Source organism: Oryctolagus cuniculus, chromosome 6 (assembly GCF_964237555.1).
Source record: "Oryctolagus cuniculus chromosome 6, mOryCun1.1, whole genome shotgun sequence".
NCBI lineage: Eukaryota > Metazoa > Chordata > Mammalia > Lagomorpha > Leporidae > Oryctolagus > Oryctolagus cuniculus.
Genome location: NC_091437.1, coordinates 46,187,516 through 46,208,933, shown reverse-complemented (window position 1 = coordinate 46,208,933; position 21,418 = coordinate 46,187,516). Strand labels below are relative to the sequence as shown.

The 21,418-nt window shown below is 43.5% G+C and overlaps 3 long non-coding RNA genes across 4 annotated transcripts; 2 read left to right on the top strand and 1 right to left on the bottom strand.

Annotated features, from left to right (window-relative positions):
• Window positions 1-980: 980 nt before the first annotated feature.
• LOC127490704 (uncharacterized) lies at window positions 981-21,139 on the bottom strand. Its single transcript, XR_007919024.2, has 4 exons — window positions 20,445-21,139; window positions 7,176-7,289; window positions 5,724-5,930; window positions 981-4,521 (listed from the first exon to the last, which is right to left on the bottom strand). It is a non-coding gene; the product is annotated as an uncharacterized lncRNA (long non-coding RNA).
• Window positions 6,224-7,370, top strand: LOC138843053 (uncharacterized). 2 transcript variants are annotated; one of them, XR_011389883.1, is made up of 3 exons: window positions 6,224-6,298; window positions 6,546-6,665; window positions 7,139-7,370. It is a non-coding gene; the product is annotated as an uncharacterized lncRNA (long non-coding RNA). The 2 variants fall into 2 exon arrangements; XR_007919025.2 differs by having other exon boundaries at window positions 6,237-6,440.
• On the top strand, window positions 12,279-21,263 carry LOC127490705 (uncharacterized). Its single transcript, XR_007919026.2, has 4 exons — window positions 12,279-12,845; window positions 14,084-14,242; window positions 18,050-18,189; window positions 21,126-21,263. It is a non-coding gene; the product is annotated as an uncharacterized lncRNA (long non-coding RNA).
• The last annotated feature ends 155 nt before the right edge of the window (window positions 21,264-21,418 follow it).

Below are 21,418 nucleotides of genomic sequence, written 5' to 3'. Positions count from 1 at the left end.
CCTCCTCTGCACTTCTGAATGCCACAGAATACAGTTTGAGAACCTCTAGTTTAATAGATGAGCAAATTCAAGGTCAGAGTTCTATGCCTTGTCCAAGTACCCAGAGCCTGATTAATGACAAGTCTCACACTTGAACCCGGGACTCATGTCTTGCATTTTGGCCATTCCTTTTATATTAGATCATAATTCTCAGAATATTATCATTAAAATGACAAGTCCATCACCCAAGAAAAACAGCACACTGAAACTCAGGAACTCTCACAGCACTTAAGCACTAATCAGTTCTCAAATAGTTGCTCATCTCCTTGGAACACGGCATGCTGAACCTGAAAAGCATCTTCTAATCCCACTGGCTCTGGCTTGTGAAGATGAGATGAGATGAGATGAGGCTTACAGCGAGCCGAGAAGAGGGCCCGACACAGAGCACTCACTAACAGATTCTAACAGTGTCACAGGTATCCTGAGATTTAGACTTTGTTCCTTTCTCTAGGGGAAGGACAGTATCTTTGGGCAAGAATTTCAAACAGAGATCCCAGCCCTATTTTCTTCCCCAACTCAAAGCTGAATGTTCACATCAGTACCTGGAGCCTGGCAGCTGTACCTCCATCCTCCCTCAATAGTACAGATAAAATGCCAATTCATGGGGTGTGCTGAATTTTCTTGGTCCCATGCCTTGCCCCAGTGTTGGCATTTTCAGCTCTGTTCCATGAAAATCAGGTTGCCCATCTGAACTGTGATGTGAAAAATTAAGATCCTTGTATTGTAAGGTGATTAACTGCATATGTTTGCATTCACAAATGCGTTGAACTCTCACCAGAAGGCTGCATAAGGTGATATAGGCATGTGGCTAAGAACAGAGTGAGCAAGTGAGAGAGTGAGCAAGCTGGGTGTTAAGTTTTATCTCTGTAATGTTCTGGTTGTGTGACATGGGGCAAGTCACTTTTTGCTTTCTTTAAAAAACATTTATGGATTTACTTTCATTTTATTTGAAAGGGAGAGTATGAATCGTTCATCTACTGTACACTCCCTCAAAGCCCACAATAGCCAGGCTGGGCCACGCCAAAACCACACACCTAGAACTGGATCCAGGTCTGCCACGTGGATGTCAGGGACCCAAATACTTGATCTATCACCTGCTGCCTGCCAGTGTAAGCATCACCAGGAAGTCAGACTGGAAGCAGAGTAGCCAGAACTAGAATCAGGCATGCTGACAAAGGAGATGGGCATTTCAAGTAGCATCTTAACCACTGCACCAAACACCTGCCCCCACATTCCTTGTCTAAGTCTCATAGTCATCCTCTGTGAGATTAAATAAGATAATACATATAAAGCTTCCAACACAAGGTAACAATTAAATCCCACTTCTCGTTGACCGACGCTGTGGCTCACTTGGCTAATCCTCCGCCCGCAGCACCGGCACCCCGGGTTCTAGTCCCGGTTGGGATACCGGGTACTAGTCCTGGTTGCTCCTCTTCCAGCTCAGCTCTCTGCTGTGGCCCGGAAGGGCAGTGGAGGATGGCCCAAGTGCTTGGGTCCCTGTACCCACATGGGAGACCAGAAGGAAGCACCCGGCTCCTGGCTTTGGATCAGCACAGCACCGGCCGTAGCGGCCATAAGGGGAGTGAACCAACAGAAGGAAGACCTTTCTCTCTGTCTCTCTCTCACTGTCTAAAACTCTCTCTCTCTCTGTCTCTCTCTCTTTCTAACTCTGCCTGTCAAAAAAAAAAATCCCACTTCGCAGACATAAATGATGCTAAGAAGAAAAAGGGTTTATGCGTGGTCATGCAGCCAAAGACACCAGGATAGACAATTGTGGCTCCAAGCTATTTTGAGACCCCAATTCCCTCACCAACCCCCCTGGCCCCTCTTCTATTTGTTTTCTGGGATTCCTGCTGCTTCCAGCCTAGGCTGTGGTCCCTGGCAACAATGAAAGTTCTTAGAAAGAGAAGCATCACTGTCAGAGGGCTTGAAGTCTTTGGCTATTCATCACTGCACAGGTGCTCCTTAACTTATGGTGGGGCTACCATTAAATACATTTTAATTTGAAAATATCATAAGTTAGGTGTTGCAGTGGGTTACACTGCTGCCTGCAATGCCAGCATCCCATATAGGCACCAGTTTGATTCCTAGCTGCTCTACTTCTGATCTAGCTTCCTGCTAATGTGTCTGGGAAAGTAGCAGAGGGTAACCCAAGTATGCGGACCCCTGCCACTCATGTGAGAGTTCCAGATGTAGTTCTAGGGTCTTGGCTTTGTTCTGGCCCAGCCTTGATCTTTGCAGCCATTGGGGAGAGTGAACCAGCAGATGGAAGACCTTTCTCTCTGTGTCTCTCCCTTTATTTCAAATAAATAAGTATTTTTAAAAAAGGAAAATATGATGTCGAAGCACACTATTCATATTAAACCTACTGAACATCCTAATTCAGCAGCACAGCACACTGTGGAATGTCTGCCATTCACCCCTGTGATCACAGGCAGACTGGGCAGTATCAAGATAGCATATAGAATGTATCACTGACCCAGGCAGGATCCAAATTAAAAAAACACAATTTCTACTAAGTGTGTATTGTTATTGCACCATTGTGAAGTTGAAAAGTCATTACTGCAGACCATCTGTAGTGCTTGGTGTCCTAAAATTCATCTCCTCACAGAACCTCAGAAGGTGACTTAATTTGGAAATACAGAGTTTTTGGAAAGGGAAGTAAAGTAAGGATTAACATGAGATCCCAATGCATTAGGGTGGCCCCTAAATCAAACTGGACAGAGAAGGACACACAGAACCAGAGAGGAAGCCATAAGAAGATAGAAACAAAAGTTGGAGAGATGCTACGAGGAGTCAAGAACAACTAGGAACCTCCAGAAGCTGGAGACTCCCCTAGTCTGTGGAGGGAGGCCAGCTCTGCCAACACCTCCATTTGGAACCTCTGGCCTCCAGATTTGCAAGAGAATAAGTCCTTGTTGTTGTTTCAACCCTCCCAGCTTGCAACACATTTGACTCCGGAAGGAACAGAGGTATCCATTTATAATACCTGCATGGAAAAGAGGCAGCTGTGATGGGACAGAGCATAAATTCAGGGCAGAGCATAAATTGGAGGTACAAGTGGGCTCAGTTCTTTCTTATGTCCAGTCTTTGTTTATTAAAAAAAAAAAAACGGATATCATCTCATACGACTTGTGGTGAGGATTACATGAGGTGGCGGGGCACAGCAGCTGCCTTGGTTGTAACAAGAGGCATCTCATCACCATGGATAGAGCATGGCATGCCTTGCTTAATTTAGTCCACACAACTGCCCTAGTGATGGGCTCTCTGACTCTTCTGCTGTTAGGAGAGAAACTGGGCCAGTGGGGCTAATAAACTCCTCAAGGCCATGTGGGTAATGAAAGGCAGATCTAGGACTCAAACCCAGGCCATCTGATTCAAGAACACCCACTCTGCCACACATTCTTAGGTTTCTACAACCTTAAATTGCCCTGTTCCCAAAGCTAGCCTGGTTGGAGCTGGCACACAGTAATGGTCAATTAATATTCACATCTTTATCTTATCCCTTCTTTTCTAAGCTTGAAACCCAAGAACCATCTCAGCATCGTGTCAAGGTCAATAGGACCCCAAATCCAATTCCAGGAGCTCTGAAGCCTAACCTGAGATATTTACTCAGCACTTCACATGGAAAATTTCTTATAAGTCCTCTGCACACATTCCTCCTTTCTTGCAAGTCACACCTGAGACAACTCCTCTGATTTGTCTCCCTCCCTATTCTTCTTCTCTCTCTCACTCCCCTCCCTCCCTTTTCACTCTCATCCAACACACCAGCTCAGCAGGATCACCGTCAGGACGTGTCAGCCTTAATGGGCAAGGACATGGTAACTGAATGTCTCCAGCATCATGGTTTTCCCTTTCATCCACCTCCCCTCTCTTCCTCTCATTTAGATTACTGTACAATGTCCCCTTCCCAATTCAACACCCTGTTATGCACAATCTGTGTCATGAAATCCTGGAGCTGTCAGAAAACAGAGAAGCAGATATCGCTGTGAGTAAGATGCTGAACCAAAAACGAGAGGAAATCCAACAGGCCTATAAGCACCATGCCAAATTGCTGCAAGTCACTGCCTGGCCTTTTCCATTGCCTTTGTCACTGCTTCTCTTATCAGTGAGGAATTATCTCAGAGAATGAAGGAAGACCACTCATTTCAATGTAAGAACCAACCTTGGGGAATTGCCATTCCCCTGGTTTCCAGAAAAGTAAGGCATTTTGAATATTGGAGGGGAGAGAAGAAATTCCAGGACACAGAATGGGCACATTGAGGGTAGGTGACTGAAGGGTATGTCAACTCACCAAAAATCTGATGTCTACTGAAGAAACCAGCATCAGAAGAGTTGCAGAGTTGCAGGTTCCTGGGAGCTGCCATTCTCTCGAGATCCAGGCAGGCAGGAGTTGAGTTCAGGGAAGTCTGCAAGTCACAACACCCAAAACCCAGCACAGACGGGCAGAGTGAGGGCTCCCAGCATAGCAAGAAGACAGACCTATAGACAGAAGGTAGATTTTGAGATCATGGACTTGGGTGTAAGGGAAACACAAGGTCAGGGCAGGAGAACTGAGGTGCTGGGTGGGGCTCAGCCTTCATGGTGGGTGTGGAAAGAGTTAGCAGGTATAGGTAACAGGCTGTTGGCCTCAGAGTACAGCAAGAACATCTCCCATCTAAGTCTCCCCCTCTACTTGAAAAAGCCCTTAGAATATTGCACCCTTCAAGTCTCAGTTATTTGATCTGGAAATATGACTGAAAGGAACCTCTTAGTTGTATGCAAATATTTAACTTCAAAAATGCTCATTACAGAGGGCTGTGGGGGAAAATGGGAAACACCTACATGTCTGTGCATTGGTTAAGTGATTCGACACAGCTACAAACACAAAACAGCTCAGCATTTCCCACTGCTGGTGAGAAAGAATATCCGAGGACAGGCAAAAATGCTTATACCTTGCTATGCGGAAACAACAAATAATAGCAAGACCCTACCTTACTATTACAATAGTAAAACTTATATAACTATATAGATCTACATAATCTACTAACATCTTAGTGCAATTTTTTTCAGTGTTCAAAAAAATGTGTTATTTATATCAATTGCTGCAAAGTAACCTATTATATTTTGACATGGCAGCCTGAAGAGACTAATAATCTTACACACACACATATATACATATATGTGATGTCTTTCTATGCAGATGCTATATGGTTTATGTATATATATATATATGTTAATTTTATGTATAGTCCTATCTAAGTGGCAAAATATCTGACTGCCCATCAAAGTACTACACGGTTCTCTCACAGCAGTGGGATTATGGACTTTTTACTTTGCTCTTTTTGCCTACCTGAATGATGTGAATTTTTTACAACAACCTTGTATTACTTCGTATTACTATTACTAAGTGCCACAAGATAATTACTACACAGCTGTTTTCCAACTAGCCTTGTTCATGCGTGCTGGGACAGGGCGAAGTGGCCACAGTAAGAGTGGTGATACTGGGAGAGAAGTTCAAAAACTGGGGCCAGGCTGGGGCTGCCAATGTCTTAAGCAGATTTTCGGAGTTGATGCGGGCCTCGGTTTGTCCGCATAATGGGATTCCCAATGTGACTTAGTCCCTTACTATTAGGATACTTAGGACTGGAGAATTTGTTTAAAAAAAAAAAAAAAAAAAAGTTGGGGCCAGCACTGTGGCATACCAGATAAAGCCGCCACCTGCAGTGCTGGCATCCCCTATGGACACTGGTTCAAGACCTGGCTGCTCCTCTTCCAATCCAGCTCTCTGCTATGGCCTGGAAAAGCAGTAGAGGATGGCCCAAGTCCTTGGACCTCTGTACCCACGTGGGAGACTCGGAAGAAGCTCCTGGCTCCTGGCTTCGGTCAGGCGCAGCTCCCGCTGTTGTGGCCTTTGGGAGAGAACCAGCGGATGGAAGACCTCTTTGTCTCACTCTCTGCTTCTCTATAGCTCTTTCAAATAAATAAATATTTTTTAAAAAATAAAAAGCCTCTATTTTGGATCACATGTTTGAAAGCTGGGAAGTTTGGAAGCAGGAGGCCGAGTGACTTGTTCGGTGTCATAATACGGCAGAGTAAAGCCAAAGGACAAGCACCTGCAACTTGCTCTGAGGACACGGAACTCGCGCGCCCGCAACCCACTCTCGCGGGAACTAGTTCTGTCTCACGAGAACTCGCGTGAGAGCTAGAGCCCTAGTCGGCTCTTAAAGGCCCCACCCGCTCTTCATCGTGTGCCACTAGAAAACAAACGAGTCCCCAAGTGAGTTTTGCTGGAAACCATAGCTCCGTGGAAAACGTGCTTCACACACACACACACACACACACACACACACACACACACACACATTTGCCGGATAGGCTGAGGCCTGTGTGTCCCCGCCGTGTGGACGAGGGTCACAGGGGTAAGGCTGTTCCCTGGATTGCTAACAGGGCCCTTCCCGTGGGGGTTCCCGTAAACTCGCGCCGCCTCAGAGTCCTGAGGCCCGCGTTTCGTGTCCCCTGAACAGGCCTGCTGGACATCATCTCCATGGCAGAGACAGCGACGATGCCGGAGCAGACCAGCTGGAGCTGGTGACTGTCCAGCTCTCGGGAAGTCTAGGTCCGGCAGGAGTAGAGCTCAGGTTCCTGTGAGTGCTGTGGGGCAGGGGTGTGGAGGAGGGGGCAGTGCTGGGAGGATCTGGTATTTATGGATGACCTGGGCCCTGGGACAAAGGCCTCGCACATAGTAAAAAATTAATAACAATCTCATGTCATTGTCACGCCTTCCAGAGTAGTGGCTATTGTTATCTCCCATTTTAAGTAAGACTCTGGAGTTGAGATTGAGTTCAGGCTAATCTGACTCCAGAACAATCTTGGGATCTTTTCTGTGTTACCTGCTGGAGAAGGATGACAAAAGAGACAGCAAGAGGGAGAGACCTGGAGATAGTACTCTGCTCTGGGGTCCCTAGGAACACTCAGTTCTGGCTCAGATATACGTAAGGTAAAAAAGTATCTGGGTGATGGGCAGGCATTTAGTGTGGTGGTGAAGATGTCACTTGGGACCCATGCCTCCCATATGGGAGTGCCTGGGTTGGAGTTCCAGTTCTGCTCCTGATTCCAGCTTCCTGGTCGTGCACCCTGGATGATGGCTCAAGTACCTGTGTCCCTGCCACTCACACGGGAGACCCGACTGAATTCTGGCTTCAGCACAGCCCAGTCCCAGCTGTTACAGGCATTTGAGGAGTGAGCCAGTGGTTGGGAGACTTCTCTACCTGCAAATAAATAAATGTATAAATATATATATGCATATATATTTTTTTTTAATTGAGTGACCTTAGGCAGGTACTTAAGCATATGAGCTTCAGGTCCTCATTTATAAAATGGGAGACAATAATACCTCTTTCCTGGGGTCATTAGCAACCTCAGAGTTGCGAGTGTTCAAAGTCCATTCTCTACAGAGCTCAGCACTGCTGAGGAATCACAAGTAGTGTTTCTAGACGATTTGTAATTTTAAAAACTGGCCACTGGCAGACAAACAGTGAGAGAAAAGTAAAACAAAACAATAACAGAGAATTAAATGGCTATCTGGATGGATAATTCCCCAAAACTGACTGCCAGTTCCAGCCCCAGCTGCAGTAGAAGCTGCAGAAACCTCACACTGCCCAGGCATGCCAAGTTCCCGCCCTCTTTTACTGATGACGCAGCGTCATGAGACTTGGGCATACGAATGTACCATTTGCACATGGGGAGGCTGAGGCTCAGAGAAGTGAATCAACCTGCCCAGGTTCCCTCTGCTGGGAAGGGAGGTGAGGATTCAGGCCCTGCCCTTCCTGCCTTCCAAACCTATGCTCTCACTGCGACATGCCCTTCTCTCTCACCCCATAAAATGAACTGTGATAGTCACAGCTCCTATTTATCAAGCTTTTTGCATGTGCCAGATCCTATGTAAAACGCTTCATGTACATACCCCCACGACAGGAGCCTTCCGAGGAAGGGTGTGGAACATTCCCATTTTACACATAAGAAACATCCTCCCTTTTTTCTGGAAATAAGCTAAGCCAAATACCCAAGCATTCAGGAAAAACTCCTCTGTCCTCATGCTTTAAAGGAAGATAAAGAAACATGAGTCCTATTTTAAAGTACTAAAAATCAGGGCCAGCACTGTGTTAGAGCAGTGAAGCTGCCACCTGTGATGCTGGCATCCCACGTAAGTGCTGGTTCGAGTCTCAGCCTCTCCACATCTGATCCAGCTTCCTGAGAAAGCAGTGGAAAATTGCCCAAGTGTTTGGGCTCCTGCCACACACATGGGAGATCCGGATGGAGTCCCAGGATCCCAGCTTCGACTGGTCCTGCCCCAACCTTTTTTTTTTTTTTTTTTTTTTTTTTTTTTTTTTTTACAGGCAGAGTGGATAGTGAGAGAGAGACAGAGAGAAAGGTCTTCCTTTTGCCGTTGGTTCACCCTCCAATGGCCGCCACGGCCAGCGCGCTGTGGCCGGCGCACCGCGCTGATCCGATGGCAGGAGCCAAGTGCTTCTCCTGGTCTCCCATGGGGTGCAGGGCCCAAGCACTTGGGCCATCCTCCACTGTACTCCCTGGCCACAGCAGAGAGCTGGCCTGGAAGAGGGGCAACCAGGACAGAATCCGGCGCCCCGACCGGGACTAGAACCCGGTGTGCCGGCACCGCAAGGTGGAGGATTAGCCTAGTGAGCCGCAGCGCCGGCCCTGCCCCAACCATTACAGTCATCCATTTGGGGAGTGAACCAGTGGGTGAAAGATTTCTCTCTCTCTCTCTCTCTCTGTCTTTCAAATAAATAAAATAAATCTTTAAAAAAAAAAAAAGGTGCCGAAAATCCCTTCAGCCCAGAAGTGTTCAGAAATCTCCAGACACTGTCTTTGCTGCTGTGTGAACAGTGACTGCCACTTTGCATCTTCTGACCTTTGCAGAATGTGTACACACACGAAGGCATTATTCCCAGCATCTGGCACATGCCCGGGAGTGCATTAGGACAAGCATAACTAACGTTTATTAAGCACTAGCTTGGAGCCAGGCATGGCACTAAGCTCTCAATTTGTGATCTCACTGAATTTCCTCATCAAGCCCATGAATCCAACCACATAGGGACAAAAGTCAACAGTAGATACTTGAATAAATCAAATTATCTAAAAGTTACAGAAGGATGCCAGGTAGTTAAGACATAGAGCAAGGTCTCAGTAACAATTTCCAGCAAAAGAGTCAGCTTTCAGAGCCCCAGAAGTCTTGCTAGCATCCTACAGACAGGAATGGATGCTAATAACGTTCTCCAAGGTCCAGCATGGTACAGTGTGTATTGTTTGGAGATGTAACCAGCCCATTAACCTCAGAGACGCAAGAACAACTCTACAGTGGCAGCATAGAGGACACAGCACACTCAGATCTGCACAAATTCCTAATCCATCATCCTCAGCTTTCCAGGCCAACAGGCTGTAGGCCAGATTGATGCTCCAATTCAGTTTCCTAGCTATGAGGAGTCTTCAGAAAGTTTATGGAAAATGTGTACGATGAAAAAACTATGCATGGATTTCAATTTTTTAATATCAAAATGTACTTTCCTTTTGCTTCCATTTTTTCCAAACCTTTTTTTTTTTAAGATTTATTTTATTTCAGAGGTAGAGTTAAAGACTGAAAGAGGGAGAGACAAAGAGAAAAGTCTTCCCTCTGCTGGTTCACTCTGCAAATGGCTGCAATGGCCCAAGCTAGGCTGATCAGGAACCAGGAGCTTCTTCCGGGTGCAGGGGCCCAGGCACTTGGGCCATCTTCTACTGCTTTCCCAGGTCATAGCCAGACAGCTGTATTGGAAGTAAAGCAGCAGGGAATCTAACAGGTACCCATATGAGATGCCAGCACTGCAGGCAGAGGCTTAGCCCACTATGCCACAACAACAGTCCCTTTTTCAGACTTTTCAAAGTACCATTGGATTTCTCCGAGCTGGTCCATTTGGTGCTTTAGATCTTAGCTTGCAAGTGTGCCCTGTTCTTATTTCCATTTTGGAGGAGTTACGGTTAAGAAATTTGCCCAAGGTAACAATATTAGAATACTTCAAAAAGTGCATGGAAAATGTGATTAAAAGATAAGGGTGAGGGGGCCAGTGATTTGATTTAGTGAGTAAAGCCACTACCTGCAGTGCCGGCATCCCATATGGGCGCCAGTTCAAGACCTGACTGCTCCACTTTCCATCCAGCTCTCTGCTATGGCCTGGAAAAGCAGGAGAAGATGGCCCAAGTCCTTGGGCCCCTGCACCATGTGGGAGACCTGGAAAAAACTCTTGGCTCCTGACTTCAGATAGGCACAGCTCCAGCCATTGCAGTCAATTTGGGAGTGAACCAGCGAATGGAAGACCTCTCTCTCTCTCTCTCTCTCTTTCTGCCTCTCCTTCTCTCTGTGTAACTCCAACTTTCAAATAAATAAAATAAATCTAAAAAAAAAAAAAGGTTAGGGTGGGCATTTGACCCAGTGATTAAGATGCCACATAAGTGCCTGGGTTGAGTATCCAAGCTCTGTTCCTGACTCCACCTTCCGGCCAGTGCATTCCCTAGGAGGCAGAGGTGATGGCTTTAAGTAATTGAGTTCCTGCCATCTGTGTGGGAGACTTAGATGTAATTGCAGTCCTGGTCCAATCCGAGCTGTTGAGGGTATTTAGGAAGTAAACCAGCAGATGGGAATTCTCTGTTTATCTTTCTTCCTCTGCTGCTCAAATATATTAATTTTAAAAATTTTTCAGTGCTGTGGCTTAGTGAGTAATGCTGCTGCCAGCAGTGCTGGCATCCCATATGGGTGCCGGTTCGAGTCCTAGCTGTTCCACTTCCAATCCAGCTCTCTGCTCTTGCCTGGGAAAGCAGAAGATGGCCCAAGACCATGGGTGCCTGCACCTGCGTGGGAAGACCCAGAATGAGCTCCTGGCTCCTGACTCCTGGCTTCGGATCAGCGCAACTCCATCCATTGCGGCTAATTGGAGAGTGAACCAGCAAATGGAAGACATCTCTCTTTCTCTCTCTCTCTCTCTCTCTCTCTCTCTCTACCTTTCCTTCCTTCTCTCTGTGTGTAACTCTGACTTTCAAAATAAATAAATAAAGTCAGAGTTACACAGAGAGAGGAGAGGCAGAGAGAGAGAGAGGTCTTCCATCCAATGGTTCACTCCCCAGTTGGCCGCAATGGCTGGAGCCATGCCAATCCAAAGCCAGGAGCCAGGAGCTTCTTCTGTGTCTCCCACAGGGGTACAGGGGCCCAAGGACTTGGACCATCTTCTACTGCTTTCCCATAGCAGAGAGCTGTATTGGAAGAGGAGCAGCCAAGTCTTGAACCGGCGCTCAAATGGGATGCTGGCGCTTTCAGGCCAGGATGTTAACCCACTGTGCCACAGTGCTGGCCCTAAATAAATAAAATCTTTAAAAGAAGTAGAGTTATGGGCAGAGAGAAGGAAAGACAGAAAGAGAGGTCTTCCATCTACTGGTTCACTACCCTCATGACCACAATGGCTGGAGCTGGGCCAAACTGAAGCCAGGAACCAGGAGATTTTTTTAGTCTCTCACATGGGTACAGGGATCCAAGCACCTGGGCTATCTTCCACTGCTTTCCCATCCAGTAAGCAGAGAGCTGGATTGGAAATGGAGCAGCTGGGACTCTAACCAGTTCCCATGTGGGATGCTGACACCACAGGCAGAGGCTTAACCTACTACGCCACAGTAGCAGCCCCAATACAAATAATGCTTAAACTGTATAAAATCTGATTTTAATGTAATATACCCAAGCAGTGGTAACTATGGTTAATATCTTTCCAGGCTTTTTTAAAAATCATGTTTAGGAATAAACTGTAGCATATTTCAAATGTTCATGGAAAATGGAATTAAAAGATTATTTTGGTGCAAAAAAGATTTTGAAATCTATGTATATAAGGAGTCTGAAAAAGTTCATGAAAAATGTGCACCATGAAAAAAATATATGGGGCCAGTGCTGTGGCACAGCAGGTTAAGCCGCTGCCTGTGATGCTGCATTCCATATATGAGTCTTGGATGTTCCGCTTCTGATAACCACTAGGCTAAACACCCACTGTGAGAGAGAGCATCTTTATAAAGGAGAGTTTGACCCTTTCTAGTTCTTTCACCCATGTGATGCCTTCTGCCATGTGATGCCATAGCAAGAATGCAGCTCCTCAATGTTGGACTTTCTGGTTTCCAGAACAGTCAAATAAATTTCTGTTCATTGCAAATTACTCAGTCTGTGCAATTCCATTACAGTGGTATATAACATATTAAGATACATATCTTAGAGATTATATCTTCAAAATTGCTTTTCCTGGGTATCTCCGATGTATACGTGAGGTCTACATGTTAATGGATTTCTTGTTTTTCTGTAGTTAAATCCACCTTTCATTAAGAGATCATGAAGAGTAGAGAAAAAATTATTTGTCTTCCCTTACAGTCGACACACAATAAATAGGGATGTATCTAATTCTGTTAAAGAATAAAACAATTTAAATTGAGATCTCTCCATATTTATCAATCAGGCCCTCAGGGAATATTTTCCATGGGGAAACATGATTTAATAATGGCAGTCACTGAGAAAGCATTTTCCTTTGCTTTACAATCACTTTTTTTAGAGTTTATTCATTTCCTTTTTTTTTAAAGATTTATTTATTTGAAAGTCAGAGTTAACACAGAGAGAGGAGAGGCAGACAAAGAGAGGTCTTTCATCCAATGGTTCACTCCCCAATTGGCTGCAATGGCTGGAACTGTGCCAATCCAAAGCCGGCCCCTTTACATTCACTTTCCATGGACACAACTTCAGCCTCAAGGTAAGACTTAAAATTTTTTTTAATTTTATTTAATGAATATAGATTTCCAAAGTACAGCTTATGGACTACATTGGCTTCCCCCACCCCCCCGATGACTTCCCTCCCACCTGCAACCCTCCCATTTCCCACTCTCTCTCCCCTTCCATTCATATCAAGATTCATTTTCAATTTTCTATATATACAGAAGATCAGTTTAGTATACATTAAGTAAAGATTTCAACAGTTTGCACCCCCATAGAAACACAAAGTGAAAAATACTGTTTGAGTACTCGTTATAGCATTAAATCACACTGTACAACACATTAAGGACAGAGATCCTACATGAGGAGTAAGTGCACAGTGACTCCTGTTGTTGACTTTACAAATTGACACTCCTGTTTATGGCATCAGTAATCTCCCTATGCTCCAGTCATGAGTTTCCAAGGCTATGGAAGCCTTTTGAGTTCTCCAACTCTTATCTTATTTAGACAAGGTCATAGTCAAAGTGGAGGTTCTCTCCTCCCTTCAGAGAAAGGTACCTCCTTCTTTGAAGACCTGTTCTTTCCACTGGGATCTCACTCACAGAGATCTTTCATTTAGGTTTTGTTTGTTTTGTTTTGTTTTGTTTTGTTTTGTTTTGTTTTTTGCCAGAGTGTCTTGGCTTTCCATGCTTGAAATACTCTCATGGGCTTTTCAGCCAGATCCGAATGCCTTTAGGGCTGATTCTGAGGCCAGAGTGCTGTTTAGGACATCTGCCATTCTATGAGTCTGCTGTGTATCTCGCTTCCCATGTTGGATTGCTCTCCCCTTTATTTATTCTATCGGTTAGTATTAGCAGGTACTAGACTTGTTTATGTGATCTCTTTGACTCTTAGTCCTTTCATTATGATCAATTGTGAACTGAAATTGATCACTTGGACTAGTGAGATGGCATTGGTACATGCCACCTTGATGGGATTGAATTGGAATCCCCTGGTATGTTTCTAGCTCTACCATTTGGGGTAAGTCAGCTTGAGCATGTCCCAAATTGTACATCTCTTCCCTCTCTTATTCCTACTCTTATATTTAACAGGAATCACATTTCAGTTAAATTTCAACACTTAAGAATAACTGTGTATTAATTACAGAATTAAACCAGTCGTATTAAGTAGAACAGACAAAAAAATACTAAGAGGGAAAATGTATTAAGTTGTTCATTAATAGTCAGGGCTATGCTGATCAAGTCACCGTTTCTCATAGTGTCCATTTCACTTCAACAGGTTTCCTTTTTGGTGTTTAGTCAGTTGTCACCGATCAGGGAGAACATATGATATTTGTCCCTTTGGGACTGGCTTATTTCACTCAGCATGATGTGTTCCAGATTCCTCCATTTTGTTGCAAATGACTGGATTTCATTGTTTTTTACTGTGGTATAGTAGGTAAGACTTAAATTTTAAATTATACTCAGGTACATGAACATTCACAGTAGCATTTTTCATAACAGCCCCAAAGTGGAAACATCCCAAATGTCACCAGCTGATAAGTGGATAAATAGAGTGTAGCATATCAATGCAATCTAATACTGTTCAGCAATAGAAGGAATGGGTGTACTGATACTTGCTACAATATGTATAAGCCTTGAAAACATTATACAAAGTCAAAGAAGGAACTCACAAAGGACCACACTGTGTATAATTGCATTGTGAAATATGGAGAAGTACACAGAGACACAACTGGACTAGTGGTTGCCAGTGCCTATAAGAGGGCAGGAGGGGAATGTGCCTTTGGGGGTTGCTGACTAAAGGGTTTGGATTTCTTTCTAGAATATTGAAAATATTCAAAAATCCTGGTGCTGGATGCACAACTCTGAATGTATATCAAATAGTACATTAAACAGTACATCAAAATAGTACATCAAATAATACACTTGAAAAGAATCAAGTGAATTATATCTCAATACAGCTGTTAATAGCTGTTATAAGCTTGGTGTTCAAATTGTTGTGCTAATAATGGCTTCAGTTTTTAGAGTTATAAGGGTGTGTCAAAATACAGGGTTTGTATGTTTTGGGTAAATTTTTCATTCCTTAAAAGAGAAATTTTCCCCTTTTTGTAGATTTTAGACCAAATGTAAATTCCCAAATTTGCTTATCTGTATACATTTGTCTTTTAAAGCTCAGTAATCAATATTTTTCTTACTCAGTGAAGTTTCAAAATTACAGAATTGAGATTACTTAGACTTAAATTTTAAAATTTATTTGTGTAAACATTGTTCCAAAGCACGCAGTGAGGTTTTCTGAAAAGTGATAGGACTTCTGCAGTTTTTATACTGTGACCAGTTAAATCCACTTGATGTTTTTCCTCTCCCTTGCCTTCTCTTACTATTCACTCTTCCAGTAGAAAGAATTGACTGCCTAAATACAAGAGATAGGGTTGTTTTCTGCTCTTCATAGTCAGGGCTAATAAAATTCTGTTGCTGCATCAGTCAAGCATGTTCTGAATTCTGACTTCTTCAATACAATGACATTTTTGCATGATTAGGCCTGTACAATTTGTTCCAAAACATTACCCTGCAAAGTAGGCCGCTCTGTGTCTGGCCAGCCAACCTGGGCTTGGTTGTCCTGGTTTGTGGACAAGGATCTGTAACACGGAGGCCTTGTATACAATAGAACATGGGTTATGTCAAGTACAAATGCTCCAGAGATTAATTCAGGAAAATGGGAGTCAACAGACCTCAAGTTTCTTGAGGCAGCAAAACAGCTGATGTAAGAAGCCTGGGTCTGTAGGCCTAGGCACATGCATGTGTTTGCAAATCTAGAGTCACCATCAGCAAATAATTTCCTCCAAAAGCTTATAGGCTGTCTGTCCCTCATGAAGGGTGTGGAATGATGACAGATGTCAATTTAGCAGAGTTTAATTGAGCAAAGAAAGATGTGTCAGTCAGATAACTCTCAGGTTCAGGAAGCTCTGCTCTGCAACATCAGGAGGCAGCGTTTGCAAACGGAAGATGGAAGTGAAGCCCGGAGGAACTTGATTGGTTACAGTTCAGTGTTTGCTTTATTTGGACACGGCCTGATCTGTTAGCCTGTGATTGGCAGAAGCTCTGCTGCTGGGACTGCCTGAGACTCAGCCATTTGTCACAGAAGCATTTCCTAAATTAGCCTTCCCGTTAGTTTACATGTTGAGTTAGGTCGCAGTTTGTCACTTAGTGACTCAAGGTATGAAGACAGCTTCTGCCCAAGTTTAGTAGGAGGCAGATGACAACGGATTTGAAAATGCTTTTACTTTCTGGTCCTTTTGGGGAGGGCATCCTCTCCTGCTGTGAGGGCCCCTCCATAGCCTCCCACCTCCACTGACAACAACTCAAAGAAATGCCTTTTCATTTTTAAATTCATGCTTGAAAAATTCAGAGAAGCCAAGGAAATGAATTTTTTTAAAGACTAAGATGGAACTAACTGTTTTCAATACTTTGGTGTTTATTAGTGCTGACCAATAGAAATAGAAGTGGAGCCACAGGTATAAGTTTCTTATATCAACATTTTTTAAAGATTTTTTTAAAAAGATCTTTATTTATTTATTTAAGAGGTAGAGTTACAGACAGAGAGAGGAAGAGAGAGAAAGGTCTTCCATCTGCTGGTTCATCCCCAAATGGCTGCAACCACCAGAGCTGGGCTAATCTGCAGCCAGGAGCCAGGAGCTATTTCCAGATCTCCCACATGGGTGCAGGGGGCCCAAGCACTTGGGCCATCTTCCACTGCTTTCCCATACCATAACAGAGAGCTGGATTGGAAGAGGAGCAGCAAGGACATGAACCCATATGGATTCTGTGGAGGCTTAGCCTACTACATACACCATGGTGCCAGGCCCCCATAAAGATTTATTTGTTTATTTGAAAGGCACAGTTACACACACACATGCACACACACACACACACACACACAGTGCTTCTATCCACTGGTTCACTCCTCAAATGGCCGCAAAGGCTTGAGCTGGGATGATCGAAGCCAGGAGTCAGGAGCCTCTTCTGGGTCTCCCATGCAGGGGTAGGGGCCCAGGCACTTGGGCCATCTTATGCTACTTTTCCAGGTGCATTAGCAGGGAGCTGGGTCAGAAGTAGAGCATCTGGGACTTGAACCAGCATCCATATGGAATGCCAATACTGCAGGCAGTAGCTTTACCTGATAGACCACAGTGCCACCTCCTGCACCAGCATTTTAAAAGTTAAAAGAAACAGGAGAAAAGAGTGTTCATAATAGTTTAACGTAACATGTACAAAATATCATTTTGTCATATAATCAACCTAAAAATTGTAAATGGTATATTTTATACTTTCACACCATCTTTGAAACCCAGAGTGTATTTTACAGATACAGCACATTTCACCACCTTTCAGATGCTCAGTAAGCTCATGTGGCCTGTGCCTGTTGTACTTATCAGTGCTGTGTGTGCTGTGAACCTTTCCGCAAAGGAGGGCACATCCTGATGTTCTTAGCATCTTGCCCAAATGTAGATGTGGGGCAGAAGAGTAAGAGGATGGAGTGGAGCTTAAAAGCCATCAGCAGTAAAAAAAAAAGGGGGGGGGGGTAGGAACAGCTGTTTGGTGCAGCATTATGACACCACTTAGGACACCCACATCCAATAACAGAGCTCTTGGGTTCAAGTCCTGGTTCTGTTTCTGATTCTAGCTTCCTGCATTAGGTTCACTCTGGGAGGTAATAAGTGATGGCTCAAATAATTGGTTCCTTGTCACGCTGTGGGAAACGGATTGAAAATCTGGCTCCTGGCTTCTGTCTGTCCCAGACCTGACTGTTGTGGGCATTTGAGGAGTGAACCAGTAGACAGAATCTATTTCTCTCGTTCTCTCTGCCTTCAAATAAATTTTAAAAAATTGAAAAGAGACCCTTTACATACACACACATGTGTGTGTGTATGTATACCAATCTATCTCTGTCTACAATATATAGAGTATACATCCAAGTAAAGAAATATACTCAAAACTACATGTTAGAAAATTAAGTAGGAGGGAAAAGTGCGTTGAAAAGCACTAAAAGCTCAAAACTTAGCAAAAGAATGCCGTATGTGTGTAGCAAAATTATACCACTTCAGGGGACAGATACACAGCAACAGCCCTCACCCCAAACAGCAAATGTAGCCCAATCATTATTCTTAAAACGGAACCTTGCATTGCAGTCTTTTCCTGAAATGCCTCCCAGCCCCCAGCCACAGAGCCTTTCTCTCATTTCTTTCAGTTCTCCATTCAAATCTCGCCTTGTGTACTCCATCAGAGAGGTCTCCCTTATTCAGGCTGTCTGAATTACAGAGTTCCCTGCCCTGTGGTTCTCTTTCTCCTCACTGCTCAGCATTTCTGCAAAGCAGCTACCCTGATAAGGTTTGTTCTTTTGTTTCTTGCCTGTTTACCCTGATAAAACTGAAAGCTTGAGAGGATAGGACTTTGGGTCTGTTTTGTTCAGTGGTTTGGTTCCAGCATTTAGAGAAGAGGCTGGCACATAATAGGTTCTCAGTAAATGGTTGTTGAGTGACTGCCTGATTGATTAGGAGAAGAGAATGGGGAAAGTAGTCTGAAAAGAGGAGGTAGAAACTCCCACCATTAGTGCAAGTTAAGTGATTTTGTAAAACACAAGTTGTGATTTTTCTTTTTTAAGAAATGCCATTTTGTTTTGAAGTGCTTAAAATAGCAGGCTAACTAAGGATATCTGGAATGCTATGGGATTTGTTTTAATGAATAGATGGAAATGGCATCTAATTAACATTAATTTTTATGTGTGAATGGGTGCATCCAAATTGTATAAAAGCAGTTCTCTTGAATAATTTAAGCATCCACTTTACCCCGCAAAGCATTTAGCATGCTCATCCCTCAAAGATTCTATTAATAGGAATGAAAATCATGAAGGTTAAATGAAATCATGAGGTTTAAATGAAAAATAAAAGGAAAGGGTTTTTTTTGTTTTGTGTTTTTGCTTTTTTTAGTGAAAGCACAGAAGTGAATATTTCAAAACTGCAAAGGGTCCTCAGAGAGCCAACATGATACTTTCTCTTAAAATAAAAAATTAGGAAGATTTTATTAATATAAGAAGAATAAAGAATGCCTCTTTCTGTTTTAAAAAAGATTTATTTATTTGAAAGTCAGAGTTACAGAGAGAGAGAGAGAGTGGGAGAGACAAAGAGAAAGATTTTCCATTTTCTGGTGCACTCCCCAAATGGCCGCAACTGCTGCAGCTGGACTGATCTGAAGCCAGGATCCTGGAGCTTTCTCCAGGTCTCCCATGCGGGTAGAGGAGCCCAAGCACTTAGGACACTTTCTACTACTTTCCCAGGTCATAGCAGAGAGCTGGATTTGAAGTGGAACAGTCAGGACTTGAACTGGTGCCCATACCCAGTAAGCCACAGGTATCAGCCCAAGAATATTTCTTTACAGTAGAATTCAAATTAACAGATATAGACAGAAGGGCAGAAACAGAAAATTATATTTGAGCAAAATCATTGTTTGCAAACAAGTATCATCACGAATGCCAAAATAAGTTGGTAAATGTGGGATGAGAAAGAGGATATTAACATAACCTCAAAGCATTTCTCCACAAAATACCTTAATGCTACAGGGAAAAATGGTAACTCATCAGTGGACAACCTGGGTTCACACCACTTTAGCCATCTCACCAATAACAAGACAGCTAAACTTCATCTCCCTTCTGTTACTGGGGAGGATATAATATGTGGGGTTCTGGACAAAAATGCAGAACTTGAATTTAATCATGGAGAAACATCAAAGAAACAAAAATTGAGGACATTTTACCAAATAACTTATTACTGTTCTTCAAAGGTGTCAAGGCAATGCATGATTAAAGAAGATCCAAGAACTACCTTAGATTTGAGTGATAATAGTGATCAAATGTATTTTGCTATCCTGGATTGAATCTTGGGCCAGATAGTGACATTGGTGGGACAGTTAGCAAAATTTGAACAAGATCTATGGGTTTGGTAATAGTATTAGGTCAATGTTAATTACCTGGTTTACATAATTATACTGTAATTACATTAATGTTATGGAAGTCTGGATGTTAGTCATATGGGACCTCTTTGAACTATTTTTATAATATTCTTCTAAGTCTGGGACAAATTCAAAATAAAAAGTTGACAAGAAACATACATATGGGGCCGGCACTGTGGTGTAGTGGGTAAAGCTGCTGCCTGCTGTGCTGGCATCCCATATGGGTGCTGGTTCGAGTCCTAGCTACTCCACTTCCAATCCAGCTCTCTGCTATGGCCTGGGAAAGCAGTGTAAGATGGCCCAAGTCCTTGGGCCCCTGCACCCGTGGGGGAAGACCAGGAAGAAGCTCCTGGCTGTTGGCTTCGGATCAGTGCGGCTCTAGTCATTGCAACCAGTTGGGAGTGAGCCAGCAAAAGGAAGACCTTTCTCTCTCTTTGCCTCTGCCTCTCTCTCTCTCTCTCTGTGTAACTCTTTCAAATAAATAAATAAATCTTTAAAAAAAAAAAAAGAAGCATCCATATATTCATTGGTAATCTGACATGAGCAGAATAATAATTTTAAAAATAATACTACTTACCTGTTATGGGTTGGATTGTTTCCCCCTAAAATTCATATACAAAACTTCAAATACCCAGTACCTTAAAATGTGTTGGAAATACGGTCATGATGGATGTAATTGCTTAAGATGAGGTCGTGCTGGAGTAGCATCCAATACAACTGGTATCCTCATTCAAACGGGAAATTTGAACACAGGCACACACAGAGAACACCATATGAAGATAAAGGCAGAGTCCAGGGTGATCAACAGATGCCAGGGAACACAGAAGTTCCTAGCCAACCACCAGGAGCTAGGAGAGAGACCTGGATTAGATTCTGACTCACAGCCCACAGAAGGAACCAACCCTGCTACACCTCCTTGTTAGACTTCCAGCCTCTAGAGTGCTGAGACAACACATTTCTATTGTTTAAGCCTCTCAGCTTGTGATACTGAGATGCAGCATCCCCAGAGAACTTATATACTAGTTAATGTTCATAGAGAACTTACAATATGTGAGATCCTATTTGGAGCTCTTCACATGGATTATCTCATTTTATCTTCACCCCAGCCCTTTGCAGGAGAGAACTGATGTAGAGAGTGGGTAGACAACTTGCTTGAAGTCACACAGTAAATGGCAGAGTGAGTTAAAGCCTCTACAGTCTGACATCAGCAGATTCCTACCCACTACATAACTGCTTCTTCTGTTTCCCAGTCAGAAAGATGTTTTAAGGGATGTGAAGTGGTTGCCTGTGATTAATTTCTCCTTATCTCTCATGTATAGATTCCAGGAATGGGAAATAGTCAACTGCACGTGTGGATGCCATATCCTGTTTCTGTACTGCCCATTCCTCCACATCCATGGCCAGCCTCGTGCAATCAAACATCTGCTTATTTGAAAACAATGACCATCAGACTTGTTAGGCCTCCCAAATAAGTGCATTAGTCATCCAGGAAGATGATCCACTTTGAAAATAAATGACTAATTAAAGTAAAAATTTGACATTAGACTTAGGTATCCCAGTCATGAGGGATTGCAATCTGGGACAGTGGAACTACTTTAGAGAAGCAGAAAGG